The sequence below is a fragment of the Hibiscus syriacus genome, unplaced genomic scaffold (assembly GCF_006381635.1).
Source record: "Hibiscus syriacus cultivar Baekdansim isolate YM2019G1 unplaced genomic scaffold, ASM638163v2 tig00110294_pilon, whole genome shotgun sequence".
In the NCBI taxonomy this organism is placed as follows: Eukaryota; Viridiplantae; Streptophyta; class Magnoliopsida; order Malvales; family Malvaceae; genus Hibiscus; species Hibiscus syriacus.
In genome coordinates, this window is record NW_024062666.1 from 128,903 (window position 1) to 152,591 (window position 23,689).

The following is a 23,689-nucleotide window of genomic DNA, read 5'->3' on the forward strand; positions in this document are numbered from 1 at the left end:
ACTAAAGTCTAAAGTGACTATTTAATCAAATATTAAAGTTTTTATCATAAAATAAAATGTCGTGAGCCAAAATACTTCGAATAAAAGAATAAGGGTTAAAATAATTTTTTAATCAAATATTATGAATTTTTTGGTATTATACCTAATAATTAATTAAAGATCTTTTATGAGCTTACGCTATACTTTGGTTCTTCTTTGCGTCTCTTTGTAAGTGACAATAAATTTGGTATATTACAATTGGGCTTTAAACCCAAAAAAAAACATATATTTTATTGATTTTAGTTTCTTCTAATTTATAAAATATAATATAATATTTTGATACATTCGATAGTTTGTTTGTATTTAGGAAAATTATTTTGGATATTATTGAACTTACTCGTTTATAGCACTAAACTTTCAATTGTGTCAATTATAATATTGAATTTTAGTTTTACATTCAATTATGTCACATTGTCGTTAAATTACTAACGAGGCGAAGGCATGACTAATAGTTGTTGATGTGGCATGCCACACCAAAACGACATCGTTTTGGTGCGGTTTTTATGATGCCTAAAACGACGTCATTTTAGATATTAAATTTAGGGTGTATCAATTTTATTACTGGACTTTTACATAGTTTATTTTTTGGCACTGTACTTTTCAAGCGTCGTCAGCAACTAATTACTACCCATCACTGACTATCTTTCGAGGTAAAATTGATATCAAAATGTTCGCATTTCACTCCTCATTCTTCTCATATGATTAGTTTTCCACGAAACTCACTCAAAATCGACGAAAATAAATAACAAAAATCTACTATTTTTTAGATGTTTGGAGACTTTATTATATTTATGAGATTTGAAGTGTTTGTTCGTAAATCTGAATGGTGAAAATCATTATTTCGAGAAAACGAACAATATACTTCAAAACTAGCATCATTGGATGATCATTGAAAGAGATCAGAGTATTAATATGTCAAAAGTTTAAATGAATTTTCGTTGCTTTTGAATGTGTTTCGTGGAAAATCTATCATACGAGAAGAAAGATGAGTGAAATATGATCGTTTTGGTATCAATTTTGTCATGAAATATGACCGATGATGGGTGTTGTTTGACTATTCACGGTGACAGAAAAGTGCAGTGCTAAAAAAGAAAAGCGTTTAAAAATTCAATAACAAAATCGATACATCCCTAAAGTTTAGTGTTTAAAATGACATCGTTTTAAGCATCAAAATAGTTGCACCAAAATGCTGTCATTTTGTTGTGAGACGCCACATCAGCAACCGTTAGCCATGTCATCGTCTTGTTACTGACTTAACGATGAAGTGATATAATTAAATGTAAAACTAAAGTTTAGTGCCATAATTGATTAATTGATAAAATTTAAAATTCAGTGATATAAACGGCTAAACAAACAATGTTCAATGATATATGAAGTAGTTTTTCCTTATATTTAAATGATCGACAAAATGTTTAAAAGGATTGCCATTTCCATGTGCAAAGCATGTATTTCAATGGGATTGAATTTGGAATGTTTTTTTTTAATAAATGCTTACCAATTACATGCCCAAATTTATTAATTTCCTTCTACAATATTTGGTATAATGTTAACTGCATAAATATAAATACCTTTTTATCGGTACACATGAATATATAATCTATTTTTTTTTCTATTGGAAGGCCTTAACTTGATTTTATAATATTTAATTACTTTAAATTCAAAATGTTTTCAATATTTTATTAATCGTGTAGTTAAATGGTTTTTTTACTGTATTATATTGTGTGGGCACTTCTTAATTTTAGCTACTATTGTTTAATAACATAGGAATTGTGCCATTAATGACACTTTATAAACATAGTTCTTAACAACATAAATTCTATCGAACGAAGAACAACTTTGGTGCCAACTATGCTACAATTTGGTTAAATGATTTTAGCGAATGATTTTCTTTTACAGAATTGACAAAGATTAGGGTTTTGGGTTCTTCAACATATAGTAATCTCATTTCATTTATCAGTTTTTAACAAAGTTTGCATGTTGATGTAGGTTTATATTTAGGTTTCAATTAAGTGACGGACGTAGGATTTTATGTTAGGGGATGAATTTCTAAAATTTTAGACGGACGAACTTATAAAATTACATGGGACAAAAACAAATTCATTTATTACTTTATTACTTGTTCGACGTGTATACTTGCACAATTGCACATCATAAATATACATAATAGTTGTCTATTTTGATACAATTAAACATCTAATGTAACTGGTATACTATAAAAATTGATGTTGAATATATCACCACCTATGTAGTGAGATATGATTGATTTGTATAGGATTTCTCCCTCGTATATAATTGTAGTAGTATCTTTGGTCACTTGATTGAGTGATATTATAAATGCATAAGTTAATATAATATATCACACTTTTTTGTTTATTACAGTCTACTCGAGATATCAATAAATATGAGATGAACTATACAAGTGTGATTATTCCATGACTTGTGTCCAATCTAGATATCAAGGATAAAGGGCATAATATATGAAAGGTTAATCATAGAAAGGTTATGTTGAAACACGACTTCTTGTAACTTAGGTAGCAATGATGCATTGTCAGATGTCACTCGTTGTTTGTAATATTAAAATTGTTCTAATATTCTTACTAATGTTACAAGAATCTATGAGGTCACACCCTATGATTGAAGCGAATGCAAATCAAACACAATTGATATTGTATTTAACTGTCACATAGATTGAATTCATTTAATCGAATTTGAAAGTTAAATATTGAACGAATTACATGTTCAAACTCGTTGTACATGCATAGAGAATATAGTTAAAGTTAAAATATGAAATTGATTCGTATATTAATTTTAACAGAATATGATTATCGAATTTTTTATTATTATTTTAATTATAATTTTGGTCAAAAGTTAAAAGGAGTATAATTGTTGTAATATATAATGTTTTCTATGAAAATATTCAATTTATGTTATATGCGAGTCAATAATTCGATATTTCACAAAGGATAGGATCTATAGCATTCCTTTCTATCGTAAAGCTTATATTTTTCATCCATTCTCACCTGATCCGTTCCTCGTACAAGGTTCCTTAGATGTAACCGTTGGTGTATGAAAAACCTAAAGGTAGGGATGGCAAACGGGTACAGTTTCGTGGATTCCACACCGCATCCGCTCTAATTGGAGCGGGGATGGGTGTAATTTTAGCGGGTAGTGGGCGGGTGCGGATTTATAAAGTGGTACCCGTCGTGGGTGGTGGGTGGTGGGCGGGTAATGTTTGAGACATTACCCGCCCCACATCTGCCCGCCCCACATCCGTCCGCCCAGCTAAATATCTATTAAATTTTAGACCATTATGAATTTAGGTGTAATTTTAGAGACTAATTTATAAATTTTAATATTATATAATATATAACATATAATTTAATTAAATATTAAGGATATTTAGTCTTTAATCTGATATTTAATTAAAGGGAAATATTCAGCTCTTTGATTAAACCATAATCACACTAACCACGTCACTTTCCATGTTCTTTAGCCCATGCTGCCCATCAAACACAAATTAGCCGTACTATAAGCATTAACATCAAAAGCACCAGTTTTCATGTTCTTTAGCCCCTCAAAACCCATATTAGGCGCACTATAAGCATTAACATCGAAAGCAACACAACAATCCAGCTCTGCGACTACATGCTCCCTACAATTGTCTCCATAACATTCGTAGAGCCACTCCTCTGACAAATTGAAGCATGCGCTGCTACCCCATCACGAACTGTCTGGGAACCAACTCCAACATCTCATTAGTTTGTTGTCAGGCAGGTCTAGATGGGTATGTCACTAGTGGGTAGTAGGTGTGGGGATGTATTTGAAAATGTACCCGCGTGGGCGGGTGTGGATTTAAAAATTTGTACCCATCATAGGTGGTGGGCGGGTGGTAGATTGAAAAATAGTAGGTGGGTATGGGGATGAGGGAGGGGTATCCGTACCCGACCCGCCCGTTTGCCATCCCTACCTAAAGGTTTTAAGTTTTACTTTGACTACTTTTGCAAATCTTAATTGCGAAAATGCAATAATACAAGGTAAGAATGAGAATAATAAACTCACTAAATATCTTTAGAGTATGAAAAAAGGACCTAAAATAATTTTGTAGAACTCATCTACCAGAAATTAACTAGCAAAAGAAATTTGGGGTGTTTTTATTATGTAAATCTGTAATGGTGAAAACTAACTTGATAGTGTTTCTCTCACTTATTTCTGGTGACGACTCTTTGAGTAAGATCAACAAGTGCCTGCCTCGACTTTATTACGTCTTCATCATCACTTTGGGGAAGTGAATCAATGGCTGCTGCAGCTACGTTTGCGTGCTTCATGGCTAATTCCTTGGTCCTTTCTATGCCCCTACTCTTCCCTAGATACTTGAGAGCCTGTATTCGATAAAAGACTCGGTAATTTCGAACGTGACACAAACATTGTTGTGAGCAGAGTCACACATTAAACTTAATTATTCAACTATCTTGAATAGATCAGCAAGTATACCAAAGATTAACTATTTTAACTCGTACTGCTAGTTTATCAAAGACGAACTATTTTTCTAAAGGGTTTCAGAATCTAGAAGAAAGTGAAACGTTGAAATGAGAAAAAAATTTAGCGATGTTTCGGATCACAAATGCCTCCAGCGACATTTAACAATGGCGTTATAACAGAATAGCGTTAGAAATTGCAGGCAAAACTAGGTAAATATAGGCTTACTAGGTCAACATTTGCAGGGTTGTCAAATCCCTTGTCAACAACTGCACGCAATTGAGGAAATTCTTCCATGGCAAACAGGATTGGAGCTGTTGTGATTCCCTGCAACACAATTTTTTACAAGACAATTGTACATCATTTTTATTCATTATTGACAAACATTCATTTAAATCATTTATTTCGAAACACGGTCTTGTTAACATTCAATAAGTTCCCTTCTTTTTTCTGCCTTCGCTAAGATTCAAAAATGAGTTCAGAGAGACTCAACTGATGAATACTCTCTATGGGCATTAAGATTCATGAATGAGTTCGATGAGCATAAGCTCAACCCATAGCCACAAGGATGGAAACATAGGGAGGGTTTAGAAATTTTAAACTAAGGATTTCAAACTTAGATTGCTTAACAATTGAAGACCTTGAAATGCAGTTAGAAGGGTTGTCCAAATTCCCGGTGGGTTTATCTTTCCATCAATTCTACCACTTAAATTTTTAGTTTAACAAAAAGAAGATGCAGCATGGGGACATAAAACATTAAGGTAGATGAATTACATGTCGGATATCAGACAAAGAACCTTTTCCAAGGGATGCTGATGTGCCTGTGAAATCAAGAACATCATCTATCAATTGAAATGCTAATCCCTGCAGAAAAGAAAAGAAGCAGATGGTGAGACTAAAGACACGTTGTTACTGTCAGATGGCATGGGATAGAAAAAGCATGACATGATGTCAAGTAGTTCTAGTAATCTACTCTAAAGTACTTAAAAGTTCCTGTCAGTTAATTACTGAATATCAACATGGCAAACCATGGATTTAAAAGCATGCAACTACCTTTTTACCTATGCACCATGTTCTAACGCTGAGCTAGACCATAAACTAAAAACAACATGCAAAATGTGGTGTGAAAAGAGTTCAATTTTTGTATCTTCAGATTGAACTTTTGCATAATTTTTCAGTGACAACTGCATGAAGCAAGAACAATAGGATATAGAAGATGCTTTTAGTAATATTCAGTTTCTACCATACCAGGCCAACCATATCACACATACATGATAATTGGTGTTACAACAGCACAAAGTTCTCCTGGATAATATTTGGTAAAATGCAGCATAATCCCAAAATGTTTCCCACTAGAAACTTAAGGATTTTTTTCTTTGTGACCAAGAAAAAAATTGTGGAATTTACAAACCAGATTTTTTCCATATCAAAGGCCAACTTTGCAACTTCTGCCGTGTGCCCAGCAAGAATGGCAACTGATTTGCAGCTGTTTGATATCAGGGAAGCAGTCTTGTTGTAGGTCTTTTGCATGTAATACTCCATGCTGCATTTACCAAAAAGGAAAAGAAAAGAGATTGAGAGAGGATACATAATTAAAAGTGCAATCCTGAGTATGTTAATGAGACAGCAATGATTCAGCCCTTGTCATGGATATGCAATCAGATGGAGACAAATGTTAAGAAAAAGAAAGAGAAGAACAAGAAATCAGAACATGTGCAATGAATTACGGGAGTGTAAACAGGCATACCTGCAAAATACTTGAAATACATTTTCAAGGTTGATTAGCTAGCAATCAAGCATTGTAATACTAAAGAGTTGCCATCGTAATCAAATTTTTAATATTTCAATTATCTTTTTACTTTATAATGATTAATTATGCATACACAAAGACACGTACATTTATGCATGTATATAGTACTATAGTGTTTTTTCCTCTATAGATATTAGACTTACAAGAAAAAGAAACTGCAATTCTTCATCCCTTCTGACAACACTCAACTTCATCAGCAGTGTCCATATTCTATCTTAATTTCGTCCCTTTTTCATCCCGTTTTCCAAAAATAATACTGTTGGACAAATTTAATAGCAGCTGTCTTTTCCTTTTACTCTGTGCTATGATTTCTTTCATAGTAAGGGTGTTTTATAGATCAAGTGGATAACTTCAGTTAATAGGACTGACATGTATATTGCTCAACATCAGATATCTGTACTACTGGGAAAATTAAAGCAGTAAAATAATCAGAAGTCTGAAGATAACATCAAGCCTTCATTACTTCCAGATGTAAATGAACAAATTACATGTATTCAACAATACTAATACTATGGTAACCATGCTCAGCATTAAGCAGGAGGAGAAGAGGAAAAAATCATTATATACTCCAGGGTGGAAATTGTCCAATAGGAACAAGTTTTCATCATAAGACTTTTAATGTCTATTCTCATAAATCAAAATTCAAGTTAAATGAAGAAAAAATTGAGATCATGGCAAAATGGTATACCTAAAATGTTGAGTAGAAGCAGTTGTAAGTTGCATGGTTTCCCCGGTAACAAGATTCTCGACAACTGTTGCAATTAAGGTGACCACCTATATACACCCAAAAGCCACAGATCCCAAATAGAAATTTAGAAAGCATGTAGTAAGGTGAAAGTCTGCATTGTTAGTCAATATATAATCGCACCTCCTGACTTGCCGACACAAACATCCACAAGATTAAAAAGGGTTAAAAAATACCTCTGTATTTTTTAAAGAAGCAAGGGTCAAGCACGCTCGAGAAAGCAGGAAATCTCCAGCTAAGACAGCTAACTGCATTACAAACAGAAATTCTTAGGAAACAATCATCTACTGGCTCTCTTCTTTAGACAGGTGAAAGAGCCATAAAAAGGTCAAGTAGCATAAATTAAGAACTACTTTTACCAAGCTGAAATATAAGACGAGTCTCAAAACAACAATGAGAAGTTGTTGTAGAACCTTATTTCAAGGGAACAAGAAAAATAACCTTATTGCCCATTACAGCATTTAATGAACCAACACCGCGTCTTGTGTCTGCCTCATCCAAGACATCATCATGAAGGAGGCTTGCCACCTGATTCAAGGGCATGGCCAAGTTAGTCTCGAAGGAACTCTGTAGAAGTTACCTGACAGCCAGCCAAGTATCTGCAGAGGTAAATTGAATGCAAAGGGGACATAAATATTTAACTAACGTGGATCATCTCCGTGATCTCAGCTATACGCTGCTGCCTTGTACGCAAATCAGTTGGCAAAGTATCTCCAACTCCAGCACGGGGTAGTTCAGGTATATGCACATTCAAAGCTGTCGCCATTAAAAGTAAAACCTACATAGAACAACTAAAATAGCCATTTGGAAAGTAACCATAATCTGAAATATAAGCTTAAGAACTTAGAACTTGAAACAGAAAAACAGAGAAATAACATGTTGAAAGACTGCTTTGCTAAAGTGGCACATCTAAAGTGTGCTATGTTCATATTATTTGCATTAAACAAGTTCCAAAAAGCAAGGGCGTGATCAAATGACAAGTTCCAAAAAGGATACTTAGAACTCAACTTATGCAAAATAATAAAGAGGTATTTTATCATCTTGTTCATGACACCCAAAAATAACTACAGTAAAAGAAAAGACAGCAACTTTTAGAATTAGCCTTAAGTCACCACTATTATTACCGTGGGACGAAACCTTTTTCCTTCAGCCCCAATTTTGAAGAAGTACTCCGCTGCTGAAGCAAGATTAGGAACCTGTAGGAATGGATATCTAGCTATTATCACAAGTAAGCAAGTTCCTACACCTGTTGAAACCAGAAAAAGAAAAACTAATAAAACTCAGTTAGAAGACCTGAGAAAGAAGATTTACATACTTCAGCAGCTACCATTGACCGCAGCCTGGTAGCAATAAGTGATAGTTCATCGGCAACAATTGAAAACGGGTCAAGTCGTTCCTGGAAAATGTCCCACTATCTCAATAAAGTGCTAAATCAAAACTAGGCAGAAAGGAGAGCAACGAAGTAGTTTTTCCAGGACAAGTTTAAAATATGTAAAACATTGTGTGCAACAAAAATTAAAAATGGGACGTGCCAAAGGAGCTCTACAGTGGCTTTAGGCAATTTTCTTCAACTGTTTGTTTCTGAATCAAGTTGAACTGTTGTGGACATATATTCTAGAATGCTTTATACTTAGGATCTTATAAAGTAACTCAGCCTAAAGAGCATCAAATGCCTATGGGAATATTGATTTGAAAATTAAGAAAAATAATCTAGGATTGAAGCAGTAGTTACATTACAACCATGATTCAACACCTAGAGACTTCATAATTGCTATCGTGGAATCTACCAAAGACAAGAAATTCTTGTTAGCAAATGAGAGGGCCTTGAGGTCACCACAAGCAATTTTCCTCTGTCTGACATAACCCAATTCTGTAATATAGGAGCCCTATAATCCCCAAGATTTAACTATTGTAAGATCATACATTTCTCATCTTAGGAAAAACCTACCTCTCTCATTTAGCAATAGCGCCTTTTAAAAGCAACTAGCCTCTTTTTGTTTACACTCTCCCAAAATCCAATAAAGAGTTCAATCTGAGACATTTTGTGACACTTATAGATATGTTAATCCGAATTTCAAGGGACACCGAACATATTAATGCCTTAAAGCTGTTATACTATGATACAGAAATAATGAAAACTACCAGACAATCTAAAATAACAACCATTGGTGAAACTGAAATCTTATACAGCACTACCCCCTTTTTGTAACCAAAAAATGGAAGTACAAGGTGGAAAAAACTGAAACAGTATACAATTCAGATATAGTAACGGGAACCACCAATGGCTTGGGTGCTAATTCAGCAATTCCCCTGTTTACTGCAGACACATATAATGCCAGGTTATAAATACTTGTGATTGTGAACTTCAGTTGGGAATCAAAATCAGAATTGTTGTCTCCCTCTCTGTCTCCTTTCACTATTTTCACTCTTGATATAATCACTCTCTTCCTATGAAGCATCAGAAAGACCAGTGAACACCCACAGTACCTTTTTGAAACATTATATGGAAAAATATGGACAACTTTGAATGACATTAACAATCACCAATAAGCAGTAACTTCCAATTTATCATTCAATAATCTTACCTTTCCTTCCATGAATGCAAGGCTTGAATCCGTATTCGTGAAATCGTTACCAATAACATCATTTACAGCAGCTCTTGAGCTAAGCAAACAAACAACATCAATGGTCAAAACAAATCAATTTAAAACCTATTCAAAGAAATAAAATACTATGTACCAACAAATAAATAAACCACAAAAGGGGGCCATCTAAACCTGAAATGTCTGCAAAATCCTGTCCACTTAATCCCTGCAGCAGGCTTCCTACTATACCCACTAGTCATCAGCTGCGTATATAAATAATTAAAATGGAAATACGGATCAATCAAACGAATCATGAAACAATCAAAACAAAAAAAGAAAGGCATTGAAACTTGCGCATCTAAAGGCGGAGAGAGGTTCTGCAGCTGCGGCGGCGGCGGTGCGGTGTCTTAACAAATGAAGAATAGCTGTCCTTGCCATATCAATGAAAGGATCGGAGTTTGTCTAGGGTTTTAGCGAGTGAAGGCAATTAAACAAAGATTTGCAGATGGTCTTTCAAGGTTTCGGCGGCTTTAGCTTTCTCTGATTCAAACGGTAGTTTGTTCTGTTTGACTTAATTTATGGTCATTCTTGCTTGTCTTGTCATTTTATTTTGGGTAAAGTGCGCATATGGTCCCCACACTATAGTGTATTACTTTATTGAGTCCTCTGACTATTAAAGTTATAAAATGGTCCTTTAATTATAAGGAGTTGCTTTGTTGAGTCCATCGACTATTAAAAATTACAAAATGGACAATTGAATATTCATTATGTTTCAAACTCGTCCTTTTTCGTTAAAAAATTGACGAAAATGTGTAGGATGTTAAACTACTGACAGATATAATAAAATTTGATCTCATAATTCAAACGACTATTGTATCTCAGTCAACATATTAACGTTCAGCACAGACGTTATTAATTTTTTAACAAAAAATGACGATATGAAACATAATAAATAGTCGGGTGCCCATTTTGTAACTTTTTATAGTCGATGGACTCAAAACAATATCCTATAATTAAATAATCATTTTATAACTTTTAACAATCAAATGAATTAACAAAACAATATCTTATAATCAGGGGACTAATTGTATACTTTACCCTTTTATTTTTCACGGGTAAACTACAAATAATCATAAGGTTTTTTTCGTCCATTTATAGGGAAAAAATACTCTATGATTACCGAAATAAATAAATAAAAACGCTAGGTTTTAATTAGAGGCGATAATCAAATTTATTTGAGTGAATTCGAATTTTAAAATTTATATTATTATAAAAAGCTAAATACATTAAACATCTTTAAATTATGATTCTTGTTTTAAATTAATTTCTAAATTTCTAAATATTTTAATTTCACCCTTAAACTTTAATTATTATTCTAAATTAGTCCTTAAACTTTTGAACATTTTAGTTTCATCCTTAAACTATAATCTTCATTCTAAATTAGTCCCCAAAGTTTTTGAACATTTCAATTTCTTCCAAGCACAAACTTCTTTTTATTCATGTTTTTAGAGGTCTCTTCCACTTCTTTAACTAACCAAACAAGCAAAGCAAGAATTTCTCCCTCTCTCGAGACTCAACAGAAGCTAAAGAATAAAACCCCCAATGAACCCAAAACGAATAAGAAACATAACTAACAATCATATAAGGACTAAAACCTCTCATATTTTATATTCTTTACAATTTATTTCTTGGCCTTGATTTCAACACTTCTATCATTAGAGACGCATTTCAGATTTTATTTGATAAAGTTATTTTTTTAATAATGGGATTTACAAGATAGTATATGCTTATAATTTTTCTTAGACTATTGATAACGTATATATCCCCTATAAATGCAGCTGCTCGAGACCACTCAATGGATTCAATTGAAAATTTGTTGAATTTGTTAATTTTTTATTGGATATATTATGTGCAATTTAAAGCCCACCTACCCTAACAAACCGATCCAAATAGTTATCAAAACTTTAAGGCTTATATCATGGCTTTAAAAACCATTAAATGTGCCTGCCCAAAAATGAATTCAGCCTACATTGTTAAAATAAAGTATAAAGTACACATTTAGTACCTCGACTACCATATTTATTCCATTTTGGTTCATCTAATTATTATTTTGTTCAAAATCATATCTAATATTTTTATTTTGGTCACCCAACGCTAAAAAATTAATAGAAATATTGACATGGATTTTTTTCCAATGATGTGAAATTATCTTATGGTGGCACGTCATCATCATTGTTAATGTTTTAACGACAAGTGACCAAATGAAACCAAAACTAAACGTTTGATAATTTTTTTTTAATAATCGGATGACAAAAATATGTCAAAAGTGATAGCTAGAGTACTAAATGTATAGTTTACCCTAAAATAAATAATAAAATGAACCTTTTGTCTTCTCTTTCTCTTCTATCGTTCATATGCCTCTCTAATCCACATTGCTCATTTCTATTATTCTCTACTTGTTCAAGTCATCAAACGTCCTTCAAAGCTCAATAATTTACAATTCTCTTTCACTACATCCCCTAACTTTAAAATACATGGTGGACGTTAACTTGTTGACTGAAATATAATAGTTATTTGAGATTTTAGGATTATATTTTATCATATTACAACCGTTAGGTTAACATCCAACTCAGACTACCGTCAATTTTTAATAGAGAATGACGAATTTGGAACATATGAATAGTCGGAAGCTATTTTGTAACTTTTAATAGTCAGGGGACTCAACAAAGCGACGCCATATAGTTTGGAGGATCATTTGTATGCTTTACCCTTAATTTTAATGGTCTAAAGTTATTTATTTGTTTATATTAGAATGAAAGATATATTTTATATTTTTTTCAAAAATGAATTTGTTTTCAATAATAGGAAACAAAGGGTAATTGACATTAAAGATACGAGGTGGTGAGGTATGGAGGAAAATATAAATAATTCAGTAATTTGTTTATGTTGTAATATAATAAATAATGTGGCAGAAAAAATAAATAATTCTGTAATTTATATAGGTTATAATATAATATATTATGTGACAGGGAATACTATGCGTTTGTGGAGATTGGAAATTATTTTCCCAAACTCAAACGGTATCCTATGCCCGTAGCTGTATATGCAGACAAGCAATCTCGACATATCATGGATCACAAAGATAAGCCTCCCTATTTATTTCCAAACCTTATCTAATTCGATATATAGAGGGTAAGGATCTATCTACGTTGTGTAAAATTATTTTAATTTTATACGGATTTAGGATTATTGTATGAATGAAAATAAATTATTGAGATTAACAATATAAAATGAGATTATATTCACTAAAAACGGGTTAATTTCAATAATCTATTTTCACTTATCAAACTGTCCTAAATTATGTAAAATTAAAAGAAAGTACAATTATGTTAATAATAACATCAATTAAGCTAAAGTAAATAGAGAAATAGCAACTAAGTTAGGATGATAGGATATGGACATATCCTTGATCTTAATGTCAATTTAGAACCATTCATTTAAAGTTTTGAAGTGTTTAACTGTATAAATAGTATGTAACAAGTTTCCTTTTTTGGCGGTAACATGAATTGAATGGACCGTCATTATAATAACACGACTGCTTTGTCGGGTTTCCTAGATGTGAAAATATAAAAGACTGAAGGTAAATCTAAAGGTAGAAATAACGTGGAAAAAAAAAAGTACAAATACGAAGTTTTGAGAAGACGATAATAGTAGACACTATATAAATATATATCAATATCGTTTCTTTAAAAGATAAGTATCAGAATCGAATAGTTGAAAGTTTCATAATTTCTCTCTTTCAAATCACTTATTATTAGCTTTAATTTCAAGTTTCACCTCCATGTCCAAGGACGATCGCCATGAGAATGTTCTTCAAGGAACTCCTACAGAACTTGACCAGCAAAAACAAGAAGAAGAAGAAGAAAAATGTTTTGAAAAAAAGGATGATGAGAAGAAGAAGAAACTGTGGCAGTAAGAAAAGATGATGATGGTGATGAAAATGATGACGACGAAGACGATGACGAAGTGGTGGCATCAAGGAAAGATGACGAAGAAGAAGAAGCAGTAGAAGAGTGTAAAACGCCAACTTCAAGTGATCATAAGATACCAATGATTTCAAGTTGCCCACCCACACCTAGGAAGAAAGCGACGATGAGCTTAAACTCCCAGAAGAGAATTATCAGAGTTGTTTTTCTTCGAAACTACGAGAAGTGAAGAGGTGGAGTCTTTATTTATATCAAATTCTGAGTTATTTTCTACTGATAATACTTCTGCTGCAGCTGAGCCTCTTAGTTTCAAAGGAGATGTAAGAGTGCCTGATGGAAATTAATCTTCCTCTCATGTGAATTTAGTTTCTTGGAGTTGCTTACTTACCATTCTCTCCTCTTGCTATTGTTGCATATTATGATCAAATATAGCTTGAATTATCTCCATCGGTGAAAAGAAAATGGGCATCTTCGAGAGTTTGCATATTGCAAATATATGAGAAAAAATATATTATAGTTTAAGGTGTCTTGTTTCATTTATTACTCCCATTTTCCTCTGAACTTTTCCACTTTCAATATTCCCATGGCTGCATGTAAGTTTCACAAATGTTATTGGTAATTGTGAGAATAAATAGAACTTTTATTTATAGTTCAACTTATCTTGTTTTATGAACGTTGAATATGGATATATTTAGTTTTCAAAAAAATTATTTGAAATTTATTCATAGTAACATTTGGTTGTGTTGATTGTAGACGGTTCACTCTTTCTGATTTGGATATAGAATCAGATATGATAATTTTATGTCGTGAAATCAATCTTTGGTTGAATTATATCCTCCGTCTCTAGATTGAGAGAGAAGAAGAAGAAATGGAATCTTCCTTCTCAATTTCACATGAGAGAATGGTAAGCTCATTCTAGGTTGAAGAAGCAAGCAGAAACTGGGCTTGGATCACTCCAGATTGACTCATAAATTACCTGAAGATTTTGGATTTCCTCTTCAGTGGAACAAACCCGATCAAATGGCAAGGATTGTTGTCTAACGGTTAGAAAGAAATGACGGAATAGTTTGCTTTGTTGAAGAAGGGTGGGTAGATGATTTTCCCAAAGGAGATTTCTTTCGGAACATCTTCAAGTTTTGCCTTAAGGAGACCAGAGATGTAGTTGGATGCGAGGGGCCTCCATACATTCGAGATTGCAAGAATATGTGGCCTTATGGGGGAACATACAATTTGACAAAGGTGTTGCTGGGGAGATGGTAGAGGAAGAAGATATGCTACTTGTGTTCTGCAATATCCCATGGAGGCCCTGGTCGAATGGTGACTCAATGAGGGGCTTTGCCGGGGGTTTTGGACCCTATGATGTCGATGGGTGTATTTTGGAGGAGTTGCTGCATGCTAAGGTGGCTCCGGAAGAGGAGGCGAATCCAAGGTAAGAAATAATTTTGTGATGACCTTAGTGAGGTTGCAAAGTTTGGCATTGACGTTTTTGGCGGAAAAGAAAGCAATACGGAGATCGTTGTAGGTGAAAGCAGTAGAGTGAGCAAGAAATTCCAAAGGATATTTTGGGGTTCTTACCAGTCCATCAGTACATATACACTGTAAGACCGTTTTAATACTTATTCTTGCATTGATGTGTTGTCAGAGAAGGAAGTTGAGGATTTATCAAGGCGATTAATCCTTCTATAACGACTCCTCCTTTAGTAGTACGTCCCTATGTTCATTATTAATTGTTCGTCGAATTACTGTTATTTACTCGTTTCTTTTTTACATAGGTCAAAACGACTCGCTTTATTGGAGTGGATGTGCATTCAACGTCTTGAACGAAACCTGAGTTCTCACCGCACTTGTCAAAGAAGGCTGGGGCTAATTCTCTTTCGGAGATTGAGGCAGACAACATTATGGAAGCTGAGGGGAGGTGACTCCTCCGACTAACAATATCGAGAGAGTTCTTCCTGAGGTGCCTCTTTTGACTGAGGCTGAAGCGAGATTGGCATAGAGATAAATCCTACGAAGACGGTTGCAGCGATTCCTCCTTCGGTTGCTAATGTACCATTGATCGGGGTTAGAATAGCAGCACCAAGTGGAGGATGATTCGAGCCCCGTAGATATGAAAACAATTCCTCTTGAGCTTGTGAGCAAGAAAGGATCCATCAGATGAAAGTAGTAAAGGAGATGGGGAAGCAACTGCCGTCATCACCCTGGGGTTAGTCAATGCAGAGATCCTAAGAACTGCTCCGGTGGACATCGGCCTAACTCATTTAAAATATCAAACCTATTTTAATTCAAAACTAAATGAATAAACAAATAAATTATGAATCTAAATCAAAATTTTTGAAATTGCTCGAATTAGATTCACTTCCGCCCCTAACAATTTTCCTATATATAGGGCAACCGACTTTCCCCCCTCATTTCAGTGCTACAAACTCGGAAGAAAAAACGTTTTAATTGACTTTTCATCTTTTTCCTTTACCCAAAACAAAAGGTACTATAGCATCCCTTTACTGTACAATTATGAGGAAAAACCTGTTCAAAAAACTTGCTGCTGGCTACTGTCATTCATCTTGTGATTTACCAATCAACCGAATAGCTGGCACCGGCTTCTGAAGTACTGACGTACCCTGGAAGATCATCATCTGGTAGTCCCTTGTATAGTTGTTTAACTGTTGCAATATTACCCAAAAAGAAACATTATGTTATACTTCATCCCTACAGATTCCATTCTTTTGGTAACCATCAAGACTTCAAGAGTCGCTGGTAGGAAATGGTTATTACCTCTTCCTGGGTTATCTTGCCAAATCTGAATTTCTTTGTCCAAATGGATTCTGCCTCGTCGGCAGCCGGGAGCACAATCATTTTCACTTTTAGGAACCCAAGCAGCTTCTCAATGCAATTGAAGAGGCATTGGAAATAACCCTGCAATGTCGATGTTTTTTAGTCGGACTGCATTGTGTCTCCTAATCGAAATGAAGAGAAGACCTTCAATGGGGAAAAAGTAATATTTTTATAAAGCAGTGTTAAATTACCTGTCCTTGACTTTCAGAACTTGTTGCAACCAAGGGAATTTCAGCCATTTCTTGCCCAAAAATCCGGAAAATACCGGCCGAGACAACCACTTGGCTGCGGGACGAAAAAAAATAATCATGCAATCAGTGACACCCAAATTATAGAAGATTACACAGAAATGAAAGCCAAAAAAACAAGTCTCACTTGACAGTTAATATTGCACAGTACATGCCACTAAAATCTCGGCCCTTGAAAGTTCTCCTGCAAAACAAGTTATTATTAACTAGTATTAAAACAATTTATCATAACATAAAGAACAATTGGTACAATCTAAACTTAAAATTATAAAGATGAGTAAAATCTCTAGTAAGTAAGACCATTTTAAAATAAGTAAAATATTTCCCACCTCTTTATGCAAATCAAAGCATATTAGTGGCTAAAAATTACCATATGAAGTTAACCAGTTTAAAACTCAACACTCGTACCAAACAAAGCATCAATGATATTATTCGCACACAGCTAATCGGCAAGCATCACAAATATACACAAATAACGAGTATTGCTTACCCATAAACCATTGATGGGATGAGATCACCTTTACTCGATCCAGAGTCACTTATGGGATCAAAGCGCTCCTATAAACCACAAAAGTAACATCATAAATCAATTACTACTTCGGTAGCTTTAACTTCACATCAAAGACCCAAATCAAAACAAACTACAAGGAAGATACCCCATGCATTAAATGCACAGAGGCAACTACAAGATTTAAAGCTTATATGACGGACATACAAGCTTTAACAAGCTGGTCATTTATCTAGTTAATGATGATAAGATCAGCAATGAATTTTTTTAGAGGTTTAAGCAGGAAATAATATACATGGAAGATCGCGACAGCCTTTGAAAGTGTTACTCTGGTGTCATCTGAAGAAGCCATTTTGCCGCTAAGAACCCTCCATCTTATATCAAGTTTGGCCTTACTCTCCAAACTACTTTCTGCATGCTTCTTCCTCACAACATGCAAAGACGAATCAGGAATATTCTCATCTCCACGAACTATCAATTTCTGTAAAGAAGTATGAATTCTATTGCATTCCGCACAACAAAACCACTTTCCTTTGGGCAACTCCTGATAAGAACGATGTGTGAATACTAATTTATAAACAGAGGGAAATAGAAAAACTATGCATATATATATCAAAGAAGAAAAACAGGGGACCTTAAGGTCATCCATGTTATGATCCCTCAGACAACCCACATGATACTCTCTTTCACACTGCCAAAGAGAAAATAAACACAGATCGTTCAGTGTCAATTATGGCAGACAATCATAAGCACAAACAAAACCAAAAAGATACCTGATCACAAAGTATAACAGTGCGAGGACCAAATCCTGACTTGCTAAAAGTACGACCTCTACAATTATCAATGTCATGTTAGCACAAGAAAATAAATTTCAAAGCAATGACAGAGAGAGGGAGAGCAAAAGAATGGCAACAAATAATCAAGCATCAACATGAGTGCAGGACACAACAACGGGATCAGACATGTGTCAATTTGCAAATAAAGAACAAGTTTTTGGATCAGATAGGTATGAGTTTATCACTGCTACAGATTCTGAAAAATCAAATTAGAGATTTCAGCCGTCTAGAATATTTCTACTCCAGGCCATAGTGTTAGATTAGTAATTGTTTAGCACTTTTACCTGGGTAATTGCATATATTTTCAGAAATAAATGTTATAATAAGACTTAACACTATTTAAGGTAAGTAAAAGTGGTGGGCGTTTTGAGTATGAGGATTAATTCAAAGCAATATAGAAGTATTCAAAATGGTCAGAAGAGAATAGATCCAACCTGCATAGAACACACACACTAGGAACTTCTGCCTCTGGAGTTTTGATGATTCGAATGCATCTCTTGCTTATCTGTTCTATTGGATCAATTCCAGCAACTCTTCCTGCAGCAACAGCATTGGCATTATGTTGCACAAACTTTTCCTTTTGGAAGGTATTCTGGCAATATCTACAGTGCCAGTACCAGTTGGAATGCGTGGTAGGGATATACACTCTGCAGCCAGTAAAAAGAGCATGAGCCCAACAGGAATTGTACTGATTACAAACTAACAACTAAAGTGACATTTGCGTGGTAGGGATATTTCACAATCTGTTTGTATGGAGAAAGCAAGAAAACTGCATTTCCCAAAATTCCATTGGTTGAAAATCCGTGTAATGAAAAATGTTGCAAAATTCACAAATCATTCTAAATGACCAAAAACACAAGGAGATCATAGCCATGTAAAAATAAGTCCCAAAAAGGGTACAATATAGTAACCAACTCTCAACTCTCCAAATTAAGTTCAGTCAAGTCAAAGAGATAGGGTAAAGGGGAAAAGGAGGAAAAAATACTACTGAAACCAAAAGCAAGTTATGTTCACACATAAATCACTCCATAGAATTATTGCATCCACAAATAATCAATTTCACTTTGCAATAAAAAAATATCATTAACCGCATAGGTAATTAAACAATTGGGAAATGACATTAGAAAACTATTTTGCCATCACTAGAGCCTTCAGTTAAGAAATACATTATGGCCAACCAAGAGCAAAAGGCAAAGTTCTCAATTTGAGGCAAAAGATTCTATGTAAGACTTGTTACAATTTCACAAAGTTTAGAAGTTCATAAGGGGAAAAACCAAATAAGTTTAGAATTTAGAATATGGTTTGGCATTCCCTAAAAAACAGAGACAACATTGGAAGTCAATTAGGTGAGAGTTTCTTTACTGCCATTGCTTAAATGCATCCAGCACATCAATTATTATACAAACAAGTGAATCCTGAAAAGCTTCCGATGAAGAGAAAACCCAGGAATAAAGTTGAAAACTAACCTGCGTGAAAAGCCCTTGGACATGTATCACAACACAATAGATCCCCACCATCCAAACAAATGCTACATAGGTCATCATTCTCATAAGTAGAGAACTTCCGATTTTTTGATAGGGATATCGACAATTCATGGAGAGATACCCCATTTGATGTGTAAATGTTTTGAAAACTGTAAACAAAGGAAATGTCAAAATAACACTCGTGTTCCTAGATACATACACTAAATGCACCAAGTCATTATTATAACAATTACAAGATAAAAAAAAGACCAAAAACAATGAGGCTTTGACAACTAGGACTGAGCAGAAACTTACGGCTTGCGACGACTAGAAAAACCAGCATGAGCTTCAAACTGTGAGGGGCTTATCTGTGCTCATATAAAACAATAAAAACAAAAAATCAGAGAATTTGTGATGCAGCAAAGTCATTGGGAAAATGAAGAGAAAAGGGTACCTCTGTATTGCAGCAGGTGCACAATATTCCAAATCCCCTTTTATAACCAACAAGCATTTTCTGTAACACATCAAATAACCACTTAGTAGACATAGTTGAAATAGATAAATCTTACGTTTAAGCATATTCACACAAACCTGTCCGCGAACAAAATATCCTAATTCAGTCCCATCTGGCAACCCATCTTCCTCAAATACCAATTTATGCATCCTCAGATCCCTTCAAAAGCAGTATGAAGGAGATTAATTCGTTATACAGTATCAACAAAAAGATAATGCCAAAAGTGACCACCTCAACTATAATCAACAGAGTGAATATCAAATATGTAAACAGAATACATAAACTCAAAACTAAACTTACTTTCTAGTTACTCTACCCTGACTCTTAGCTTGTGATGAATTGCATTTTAAAGCACTCATTGGAGACTTCGGAAACGCAGTTGGCTTGGGTGATCTGAAGTAAACCAAAAAAGAAAACAAAAATAAAATAAGCGGGTGAATGAATTAAACTTCAACAGAATATCTTACTTTAATCATCAGATAAGAGAAAAATGATACTAACAAGCAAGTAAATGCAATGTGGAGACTATCTCTTTGCATTTAAATCTAAAAGCTAGCATGCAAATTTTATAAGCAGCAAATATAACTTCCAATCCACATTCATACAAATTTGCTACTCTTTATTATCGGGAACAATCATAAACCCCTCAATACTCATAAATTTGATGAAAATTGAGACCAATTTTTTGCATCTGCAGATAAAACTGACTATGAAGCCAAGGGTTAAAAAATCGACATATGCCAGAAAAACAGTACTAGACATTCGACAAATTCCTAATTGATGATGAAATTGTAAGGATATTTTATTTTTTCTCTCCACTTCCAAACTCAAAGATGGACCAAGAAAAACACAGGCACCCAACCATACCTATCAGCAGCATCAGCTACCTTGGTCTCATCAGGCACTACAGTTGAGCTGTCTTGAGACTCTTTCATATCCAGACATGAATTACATAGAACCATGGCTTTCCCATATCCAGCTCTAGTAATAAACTCTACAACAATAAAGAAAATTCAAGACTCCACCAAATTCCAATAAGAAATGAGAAAATATGTGCGGATAAAAGAAGAAAAAATCAACCTCTGCAGTTCAAACAAAAGCGGGATTTCTTCATGGAAGAACCTATCACCATTCTCAGGGTGTTCTCCAACGTGCTCAATGAACTCTCCCTGCATGCGTTCATTACATCAAGGATGGTTTTCCCATTCTCCAGGTAAATATACTCTTCTGCAGGCTTGTTCGAGCTACTTGCATGAATCTCATATAAGGTAGGGGTAATAACCTAAATTAACGATAAAACGCAAACAAATGGGTATTCGCAAATTTGCAAAACAAGTTATAAAGACAAGACACAAAATATTAATAAATAATACACCCTTACTTTAGCCCCCTTGCATGCATTGCAAAAACACAAGATGCCAGAGCCCTTGATTATTCCCCGAAGCCCATTACTCCCTGAAGCTCTTGTAACCTGAAACAATGTAACATTCAGAAATCAAAATTTCGAATTGGAAGAGCAAGGCATTCATCACCTACAAAACTTTTCCCACAGACGTACCTTTGAGCTTCGAGCATACCTCACGTTCACTCCCTTGAGCATACCTGAATCCAAAAGATCCTCTATCTCTGTTGGGAAATCTCTTACAAGCTTAGTTGAGACAATTGTTCCCTGCGTCATTGGAGAATCCACGACCCCAACTTTAACATCACCAATTTTGGCATCACTCGCATCGACAACAACAGCATCTGTTGCAGCAGTTTCCTTCACTACCTCCACAGTCGCATTCAACAAGGAACGAGTAAACCTCCTTACAGGCTTCGCTTCCTTCACCACTTCCTCTATCTTACCATCATCTTTGCAACTAACCAAAACCGGCACCCCTAAATCCCCTTTGCATGACCCACTTTCTATCACCGAATCCTCCTTTAACTTTTCTTCGTCTACATTCTTCATTGTATTTTCCAGTTCACTTTCTTTCTCTCCAATGTCAGCATTCATCTTCTCTACCTCCTGTTTTCCTGCTGGGGAGCCCGTTACAGCCATTTCGGTGTCAATTTTTTCCTCCCCTTCCTTGACAACCTCATCTTTAACTTTCAACAAGGAACGAGTAAAGCTCCTTACAGGCTTCTCTTCCTTCACCGCTTCCTCTATCTTAATATCACCCTTGCAACTAACAAAAAACGGCACCTCTAAATCCCCTTTGCAGGGCCCATTTTCTATCACCAAATCCTCCTCTAACTTTTCTTCGTCTACATTCTTCATTGCATTTTCCAGTTCACTTTCTTTCTCACCAATGTCAGCATTCATCTTCTCTTCCCCGTGTTTTTCTTCTGGCGAGCCAGTTATAGCCATTGCGGGTTCACTTTTTTCCTCCCCTTGCTTGACAACTTCAACTTCAGACACTAGTTCAATTACCCCATCTTTAACTTCCTCATTCTTCTCCAAGTCGATCATCTTCGACTCCTCCTCTTCACAACCAACAACCTCCCTCTTCGGATCTTCTACGTCGCTTTTCGCCTCTTCTTCACTCAATAAATCAACATATTCCTCCAAAACCCTCACAGGTTCCTTCAAATCAGTCTTCTCGTTCTCATCCTTAACTTCTTTCTTCAATTTCTTGTTGCTCCTGGTACCTGGACTCCAAACCTGACCTCCATTCAGGGCCTTCCCAGACCGAGTCCGACCCAAAGACCCACAGATCTCAGATTGAACCTTCAAAGCAAACTCGAATTCACGTTTCAGACCCGTCTTTACCCGGGATAGCACCACGAAATCCTCTGCCTCCGTACAGTTCGCCATTCAATTTAAACAAAAGAAGAGCGAAACTCCGGATCAAAATAAAACCTTAGAAAGACAATGTTCCCAAGAACAAATCAAAAACAATTTTAAAATACATCCATGGAGAGGGATTAAACGGTATGAACTTTTAGCGGCTTTCCGCAATACGCAAAGATTTAAGTAAAGAACACAAGGAAATTAGGGTTTTTGTTAACCAATTTATAGAAGAAAGGTTGTAGATTTTTTTTTACGAGAGGAAAACGAAAAACCAAAATAGGGAACAGTGAGACGAAGGAAAGGAGGAAGAAACCCATACGACAACCATTGTATTTCGTGAATGACGAAACTAACCCTCTCTCATCCACACGTTTTAGCATATTTGTCTAAACGGGTCCTTTTTAATTCATGTTAATTTCATAATGGTCCCCATTCCTTTTGGTTTTGAACTGGAAAACCCTTCCATATTATTATCATTTTTAACTTTTTAAAATTATTAAATGATCCCGTGTTAAAATAAACGTTTTTCTTCCTGAAGACTCTAAGTTCGAGTATTTAGTTTAATGTGTATATTGTCAATGACTAAAAAAAATTTAAAGATGGGATAATTTCTCTAATTGATTAGTATCACTAATTTTATATTAAATCATAAATTTTATAACAAATTCTTTGAATATTATCAAATATTAGAGCAAACGTGCAAATTGTGATTTCTTTTTAGAAATTGTTTTAATAAGAAGTATAGTGAAAATAGTCAAATTGCATGAAGGATTTAAAAAAATTCCCAACATATATAATATACAATTTATTTCTTTTGAACTGCCTTATTGTATTAGTATATTATTTCTGACTTATTTGATTATTTAATCAA

At 34.6% G+C, this 23,689-nt stretch overlaps 2 pseudogenes; both read right to left on the bottom strand.

Annotated features, from left to right (window-relative positions):
* Positions 1-381: 381 nt before the first annotated feature.
* LOC120116379 lies at positions 382-22,910 on the bottom strand (annotated as a pseudogene).
* LOC120116380 lies at positions 4,177-10,189 on the bottom strand (annotated as a pseudogene).
* Positions 22,911-23,689: the final 779 nt, after the last annotated feature.